This window comes from Podarcis pityusensis (assembly GCF_964106645.2).
Source record: "Podarcis pityusensis genome assembly, chromosome: 9".
Lineage (NCBI taxonomy): Eukaryota > Metazoa > Chordata > Lepidosauria > Squamata > Lacertidae > Podarcis > Podarcis pityusensis.
In genome coordinates, this window is record NC_138034.1 from 9,534,528 (window position 1) to 9,543,595 (window position 9,068).

Genomic DNA, 9,068 nt, shown 5'->3' on the forward strand with positions numbered 1-9,068 from the left:
GTGACTTCCTCCCACTTCTGCAAATAGCACTGTTTACAACAAACAGAAAATGATGTAAGTGCTTCTGATCATCAAACATCAGAATATTGCTACCACACTCCCCCTATACCCTGCTCCCAGGCACGCAGAGACTCAGTTCCTGGCATGAGACAAACGGATGGCGTGCATTCTAATCTCACCATTTTGACTTTGTGACAAGAGTTCAGCTAACCACAGTATCCTTGATTCAACACCACCCACCGTTTCTATCCATTTTGTACTGTCAGAGGCACATCAAGCGGCCTCCGAGTGTAATCACATCAGAATCGATTTTCATGGCTGAGAGGAAAATAATGGAAATTTCTCTAATGTAGAAAATGTATGTGTTCCTTTTGGTTAACCAAAATAGACTATATATCAGGCCTGTCAAAATTAAGTTTTCTTGATTCAACGCCCTTACCCAGGCTTGTATACAAATTGCAAAGAAAGATTTTCTGCAGAGTAGTTTAGCACAATGCTCTGTAAGAGTGGCTTAGCATGCCTCTTGATGTGAGAGCAATCTCTCTACGAGATTCGTTTATGGATACTTTCCTCAATAAAATACCCAGGTTGAACCACGCAGTACTGAGAGCACAAAGGTTGATGCTTTGAGTTCTCACAACGCTAATATCTAGTACAATTTACCCCAAGCTATAATGGTGTGAGCGGGGATGCACACATCATAATGGCAATGATGTGGGATAAATTCATTGGAGTACTATGACTGACTGACTGACTGACTGATTGATCAATTGATCAATTGAAATGGTTATATTTGTATTCTGCTTTTCTTCCATGGCAGAGCTGACTTATTTCCCAGAAATTAACTAGAAGGATGCTCTGTACATTTTGCTTTATAACTTTACTGCCCGTAGAGCTAGAGGCTTACTTTTTTAAAATGAAAGCTCAGAGTTGGATAATCTATCTGAAAAAAATGAAAAATAAACCAAAACATGTATTTATTTCAAAGTGGGAAGTAGTTGAAATATATTTGAAAAATAGTTGTAGCCGTCTGAACTCTGTTGTAGCATTCAAATAACATCTGTAGTAGCTGGTAGTAAGAATTGAGACCACAGACGATTAAATATTTATCTATATTTTCTGTTTTATATCCATCTGACAAGTTTTGGCAACAAGTTAATATGGAGCGGATGGGAAGTTGTACGTTAAGTAAGAAGATCTTCTTTGTTCTATTAGATTAGACATTTTTTTCCTTTTTTTAGTTGATTTCTCTTATCTTTTTGTATTCATGGATGATGAAGAATTTTTTTTTAAGCAAATTAAGCAAATTAAGCAAATAAAATTTAAGAAAGAAAGGAAGGAAGGAAGGAAGGAAGGAAGGAAGCAAGCTCAGAGTCTTGGCCTCTTGAAGGCATGGTGCTTAGTGCAATAGCACAATCTGAGCCATTATTGGCTGTACAGGTTTTGAGCTAAACTTGGCCCAAGAAGGTGTGTGTATGTGTTCCCTCCACTTTCCGTTAAACATTTCCCCAGAACTCTGCAGTCTCCCTAGCTGCTGACACTTCCAGAGCTGAAAAAGCCTCATGGGAGGAGCTGTCTCATGATGTCACCCAGGAAGGCTGCAGAGTGAAGAACACTGGCGGGAATGATGTGTAGAAGGAAAGAAAGGAGAAGCAATCCTTAACCAGCTCAAAAGTAGGCACATAAAACATTCTGCACCTCACCCCTGAGAATTTCACCAAAATGTACGTATTATATCATTTATTTCATAAAATTTATATACCACTTTTTAAAAAAAACAAACAAACACCTCAGAGTGGTTTACAAAAAGAATACAATGTTTAAAACAGTTTAAAACAACAATTTAAAACATTACACACCCTCCAACATTTCTCTGATGAACACAGGGATGTCCTACTTAATAATAATAATAATAATAATAATAATAATAATAATAATAATTTTCTTATTCATACCATGCCCATCTGACTGGGTGGCCCCAGCCGCTTTGAGCAGCTTCCAAAATATATAACAAATAATAAAACATTAAACGTATAAACTTCTCTATACAGGGCTGCCTTCAGATGTCTTTTAAAGGTTGTATAGTTACTTATCTCCTTGGCTTAGGGGTCAGCTAGCTCCATACCCTCCAATACTTCTCTGATGAAAATAGGGACGTCCTAAGGAAAAGTGGGACATTCTGGGATCAAATCAGAAACTGGGACAGCTTCTGTAAATCTGGGACTGTCCCTGGGAAACAGGGAATCTTGGAGGGTCTGACATTATACAAAATCAAATTAAACATGCAGTTGGTCGGCTGCATGGAAGGGCCTTGTAAAGGAGTATCTGAATTCCTGCTCAAGGCATACCTCCTGACAGCCTCAGATCACTGTGGGCAGCCTGACTCAAGCCAGAGCAACATGTGGATGTCTTGACTGAATCCTGGATCCCCCACTCCACCCTGATCACCCTGGATTGTCTTGGGCTTCAGCCGAATCCAGTGCTCAGCCTTCGTACAGACACACTCACACAACCTACTTTGCACCAGGATGGCAGGTGAAATTTCCTTGCATTTCTTGCATTAAGAAATGAAAATGCTAAAAGAACTTGCATTTTGGACATGAAACCCTGACAAAACCCATGTTAAGGGTGTGTTAAGAAGTATGGTATGAGAATGGGGAGATGGCTCAGTCAGAAGAAGGAGGAGGAGGAGGAGGAGGAGGAGAGGAGTTTGGATTTGATATCCCACTTTATCACTACCCGAAGGAGTCTCAAAGCGGCTAACAATCTCCTTTCCCTTCCTCCCCCACAACAAACACTCTGTGAGGTGAGTGGGGCTGAGAGACTTCAGAGAAGTGTGACTAACCCAAGGTCACCCAGCAGCTGCATGTGGAGGAGCGGAGACGCGAACCCGGTTCCCCAGATTACGAGGCTACCGCTCTTAACCACTACACCACACTGGCTCTCTTATGGGACTCTTAAACTTTGACCTGAACCCTCTGAAAGGAGCTCAACAACTTTGACCTGAACCCCCAGAAAGGGGGTAGATCATTGCCAGTCTTTAGCTCTGGGAGTAGATCACAGTCTCTTGGGAGTTGGCCACCCCTGCTCTATAAGACCTAAGGTGAGAAAGCGTGTTCTCCCTCATGGAGATCCACCGAGATACACCGAGCCACCCCTCTGTTGCCAGGCAGGGTTCCTAAAGAGGGCCTAGGGCAACGATTGGATGGCTGGGTTGCTGGGGTAAAAGTTATGTTGCAATTTGGGTGGGAGGGGTAAAAGGTTTAAAATACTCTGCACGCAGCCTGGAGCTTTCTCTTTGCTGCATGCAACAGATCACCCACCCACCCGCCCTAAATTAAGGGTTTTTTTTGTGTTGACCTTGCTATGCCTGTCATGGGGTCATCTGCCATTGGGGCAGGGGCCTGGTAGGAATTTTGTCCATTTGGCTGATTGGCTGGGCCATTTGGTTTTTGCCTACTGCATAGCAAATCGTCACAACTTGTAAGGTTGCGGTTAGGCATTGGTTATAAATTGGTTGGAGGAGGGGTTAGGATAGGCTGGGCCTGCCCCTCCATGGTTGCTGTGGAAAGGGAATTCCGTTAAAGGAATCCAGGGGCTTGCCATCTTTTCGTTCGAATCCCTGGAATGGGGCTAGGGCCGGCAAGCCTCAGGGAGCACGCGGGGAGAGGTGAGGGCCTGTGACTCAGCTCCATTTCTCCCCAATATTGTTTTCCCTTACTGGCTTTCGGTGGTGCCCGGAAGTCAGTTCTGTCCCCAGGCGGGGGGACAGATAGTCTTAACCAATGCCTAAACAACCACTCACGCTTATGTATTTCAATAAAGTTGTGGCCAAAATTATGCCAAAAACCTTAAACAAAAATAATGTGTGTGATGTGAGTTATTTGGGGGGTGGCTTGGAGACCTTGACACGCAAAGTGTTTATTTAAATTATTAGTCTCCTTCTCTAGCGCCCCCTCCTCCTACCTGTGATTTGGTTATTCATTATATTGTACCTTTCCTCCAGAGAGCCAAGGGGAGTATAAATGAGCAGTCTTCTATCCAAAGAACTGTCCAATCCAGATCTGCTTAGAGTCAAAGTCCCACCTTCCTAATCACTTCCTCCACAAACACAAGTCTTTTCCATCAGTGTTGTTCACACAACCAACTATGAATCTCTGAGTGCTGAGGAATCAGGTGGTTAAAAAATGAAGCCATGTGAAAAAGTCTGTAGATGGTCTTCCTTATATGACCTATTAGTTTAGCAGCTGATTGGCAGATAAGTGGAAACTTTCTCTTTTTCTTTTTTACAGTCTAGGGACATTAAAGCCATGGCTGTCTCGAATTTCACTGGTGGATATAGGGTGAACATTTCCAGGAAATCAGAAATCAGCACAGAAACATTTCTCCTCTATTTTGTAATGGGAACGGATGGGAGTATTGTAAGGAGAGAAACGTTGCGTTTCTGAAAGCGTTAAGCACAGTTGTAACGATCCATAAGCAAAGATCAGACACCACAGAAAGGTTCTATAATTACTGCTGGGAAAACATAGCAACTCTTGCCATTTTTACTGTTATTATTCGCAATGCTATTAGGAGTTGGATTATTACGAAATCGTGGCTGGCACAGATGGCTGCTCTGCTTTGAGGTCTGCTTTAGCCTGGTTTTTTTTAATCTGCAATTTTTTTCCTCTAGATGTTATAGGGTTTGGGGCAATTTTTGGCTTCTCTTATTTGCTTGATAATTGTTTTCTTTTTTGAAAAAAAAGTTTTTACTTAATTAGTAGGAATATGCTTATGTTGATAGCATGCTTCTTTCATTCTACTCCCTGCCCCCAACTTTCAGCAAATGGGTTCCATAATGCAATTTTACCTTCTGCTGTCTGGAATTGGCTCAGGGTGCCTGTTTCTATGGCTGTGGCAGCTGGAATATTGGCATTGACTACAATTGCCAGGCCAGCTCTGTTATGAGGCAGGGTGGGGCAGACCTCCTCAGGTGGCAGACTCTGGGGTGCCGTTCCAGAGCAGCAAATTGTCAATTATTGAGTTTATTGTTATATTCTTACCAGCATGGGAAAGTGCCATTTTGATTTTCTGCCTCAGGCAACCACAATATCTTTGATTGTCTCTTTTGTGACCAAACTTCCTCTCCAGTGAAAGTTCAAGGCCAATTTGAGGTTTCTACTTTTGAGGGAAGAAAGAGATTTGATCGCTCCGGCAACATTTGATCAATGTAGCAACCGCGTTTGTGTCTGCATGGAGGTGCTTCACGTTCCTTTTCGCAAACTGTAGAAAACATTGCTGCGGGTTGTTAGCCAAGCTGTGCTCTGGGTTTTACTTGCTTCCCACGACAGCAATGGATGTCTGTCTGAGAATCCAGGGAGGGCTATTCCTGGGCTTGAACTTAGGGAGATAGTGCTGAATATAAAACTTTCTTCCACCCCTGACCCAACAACCTGGAAGACCAGAATTCATGTGATGTTGATATCTTAGGTCAGGCACGTCCAACAGGTAGATTGTGATCTACTGGTAGATCATTGAAAGTCTGTGGTAGATCAATGGCTCCCCTCCAAGAAGCCCTGCACCCAAAAATTGGGGCTTTCTTCCTCCCTAAAAAAAGACCGGAACCCCCCAAAACAGGGTTTTCCTTCCTGAAAAAAGTTCAACAACTTTGATCTTAACCCCAAAAAAGGGATAGATCACTGCCAGTTTTTAACTCTGTGAGTAGATGACAGTCTCTTGGGAGTTGGCCACCCTTGTCTTATGTGGTAAACAGCAAGCACTGAGCAAAATACAAGGGATGGTGACCCAGAGACAATAGGCAAGGTCTCTATCACCATCTGGGCAAGATCAACAGGTAAAACACAAATGATAAGAGTCAATGCTGCATCAATTCCCAGTGTGCCCCAAGAGGAAATTGCAAAAATGTTAACCAGGAAGGAGGAACTGGAGGAAGTTCTCCCGTTGTTCCTCCCAGCCCCAGCATTCAGTTGGATTTGGATGACCTTTTTTCTTCCATGCATATGCCTCATGTAATGCTCCTTAATATAGGCATTACAATTCAACCATATGCTTTTCTAAAAAATACAGATTTGGCCACCCTGTTCCAGATATGGCTGCTTATTTTGTCTCGCTGCCTAACCCCAGCCAGATGCATAATAATAATAATAATAATAATAATAATAATAATAATTTATTTATACCCCGCCCATCTGGCTGGGTTTCCCCAGCCACTCTGGGTGGCTTCCAACCGAATATTAAAAACAAAACAGCATCAGACATTAAATCTTCCCTAAACAACAACAACAACATCATTATCATTTAGAGTGCTGTGGGACAGCATTGCTTATCTGGTTTCCCAATGTGGAGGTCACCACTGGTAACAGAAGGAAAGAGAAGGTGGTGGGGGGTTGGAATGGTGCGGTTGTTTTGTTGAGAGGGTTGGATTGGCTCTGTTCGGCCCTACCAGCTGCTTCTGCTGTTATATAGGGAAGGACATCTCTGTGGCTCTTTTGAAATGCTCTAGCTGCCCTGCCAAAGGTTTTGAACAGGCAAAATACTTGCGTGTTGCAGCATTCCTTGCAATAGAATGGGGCCCTTCGCAGCTATGACTGTTTGACTGTGAGCACCCAGTATCTGAAGGTATCTGAAGAAGTGTGCATGCACACGAAAGCTTATACCAAGAAACTTAGTTGGTCTCTAAGGTACTACTGGACTATTTTTTTATATATATATCGACTGCGTCAGACCAACGTGGCTACCTACCTGAATCTAGCACCCAGTGCTGTCACATTTGCCTCTGCACAATGCCTAATATGAGGTCCTAATGACCCAAAGATGAGTGGCACCAGCAGTTCCTTCTCCTCCCTGTTGTAATTTCTCATTGATTTAGGAAAAGCAGGCAAAAAGGAAGCAATAAGAAGGTTAAGAAGTGACAGGGCTGATGGGTACAGGTGTGCCAGTCAGCACCTTTGCTTGGGCGGGGGGCGGGGTACGGGCCCAGCAAAGTCATTCTTTGACCCAGCCCAGCCCCTGTGTCAGAATTGCAACTTGGCAATGTGGGACGGTGCTGGAATTGATCGAGTCTGACTATTATTATGAGTGTACCACTTAGAATCATAGAATCATAGAGTTGGAAGAGACCACAAGGGTCATCGAGTCCAACCCCCTGCCAAGCAGGAAACACCATCAGAGCACTCCTGACATATGGTTGTCAAGCCTCTGCTTAAAGACCTCCAAAGAAGGAGACTCCACCACACTCCTTGGCAGCAAATTCCACTGTCAAACAGCTCTTACTGTCAGGAAGTTCTTCCTAATGTTTAGGTGGAATCTTCTTTCTTATAGTTTGGATCCCTTGCTCCGTGTCCGCTTCTCTGGAGCAACAGAAAACAACCTTTCTCCCTCCTCTATATGACATCCCTTTATATATTTGAACATGGCTATCATATCACCCCTTAACCTCCTCTTCTCCAGGCTAAACATGCCCAGCTCCCTTAGCCGTTCCTCATAAGGCATCGTTTCCAGGCCTTTGACCATTTTGGTTGCCCTCCTCTGGACACGTTCCAGTTTGTCAGTGTCCTTCTTGAACTGTGGTGCCCAGAACTGGACACAGTACTCCAGGTGAGGTCTGACCAGAGCAGAATACAGTGGCACTATTACTTCCCTTGATCTAGATGCTATACTCCTATTGATGCAGCCCAGAATTGCATTGGCTTTTTTAGCTGTCACTTCCTTGACAAAACAGCTTCTCGGTGGTTTACAACTATTTAATCAATACATAATTAAACACGAAATAGCAATTCCATTGGGGCATTAAAACTTCCTTTAGTGAAATGTACAATGGGACAAACAATAAAAATTCAAAGCAATTTTTTTTTGTTCTTTGTTTTTTTTTAAAAAAACAGTTAATAGAACCAGATGTTCAGTTCATGAGATCGCTTGCCGTAACAGTTGTGCCTCCAGGAGCTGGCAGAATGCCAACACTGATGGGTCCTCTCATATTTTCTTTTTGGGGGCGTGCATTCCACAGCACTGGTGCCACCAGTGAAAAGGCCCACCTTTGGTTTTCCACAAGACAATAAAGATTCGGTTGAGGCAAAACTAATCAGGTTCCATTAGCTGATTGTAGTGCCCTCACTCTAATCTGCCCTTGGTCAGTCCGACAGTCTTTATTGCACAAGCAATAGGGATTTCAGCATAGCACTGGCTAGGCACTCGATAGTTTTGAATAAGGACTCTTTCTGCACTGCCTTTAATAAGAAATAAGAAGCTCGTGAGCAAGTAAAGGATATAGAAACACTCCATAAGATAATGCAAAATGCAAGAAGAACTAATGGACAATGTGCTCATCATTAACTGCTGGGTAATAACAAGCTTTGTTAACAGTGTTTTATAGATTGTAATTGTTTCGCTGGCGGTTTGTTAATTATTCAATATGATTTATGCTGTATTTGTGATATTCTATTACGTTCTATCATATTATCGTTATTTATTGTTTGTAAGCCCCTTTGGGATTCATTTGAATGAAACGTGGCCTAGAAATATATTGAATACAAAGAATCCAACCAGAACACCCGTTTCTGAACTCATCCTTCCCTGAGTTCTGGAGCTGCTCTGCACCACAGCAGAACTTAAGTAGGACAGCATGAAGTTACCGCTCTTGACATGTTCCCAAAAGGAGGCTTCTCTCGGGAGAGTGCAGCTGTCTGAGCAGTTTGAAGAACTAAGAAATGCCCTGCTGCGTTCGACCAAAGGCCACTGTAGCCTTCCCTTCTAGTCTCCCCACAGTGGCCAATCAAATGCCTAAGGTAAGTTTGCAAGCAGACCATGAGCATAATTGCACTCGCCCACTCACATTGCCCATCAGAGGATATTCAGTGAGACATACTGCCTGTGATACTGGAGGTAATATACAGCCATCAGATTTGTGTAAAGGCATTAGGACATTGACAGTTTTATTTTTAATCCCCTTTCTAATGATCCCGAACATGGAATTTGCCTTTATTGGGGTTGCCATCTCCTGTTGAGGATTAAATTGTCACATTTAACGTTTGCAAAGGACTAGCATGGGCTGATTTCATTAATATTAA

At 43.0% G+C, this 9,068-nt stretch overlaps 1 long non-coding RNA gene across 1 annotated transcript; it reads left to right on the forward strand.

Annotated features, from left to right (window-relative positions):
- Positions 1-1,338: 1,338 nt before the first annotated feature.
- Positions 1,339-5,527, forward strand: LOC308485587. The gene is made up of 3 exons (XR_013990636.1): positions 1,339-1,674; positions 4,007-4,176; positions 5,134-5,527. It is a non-coding gene; the product is annotated as an uncharacterized lncRNA (long non-coding RNA).
- Positions 5,528-9,068: the final 3,541 nt, after the last annotated feature.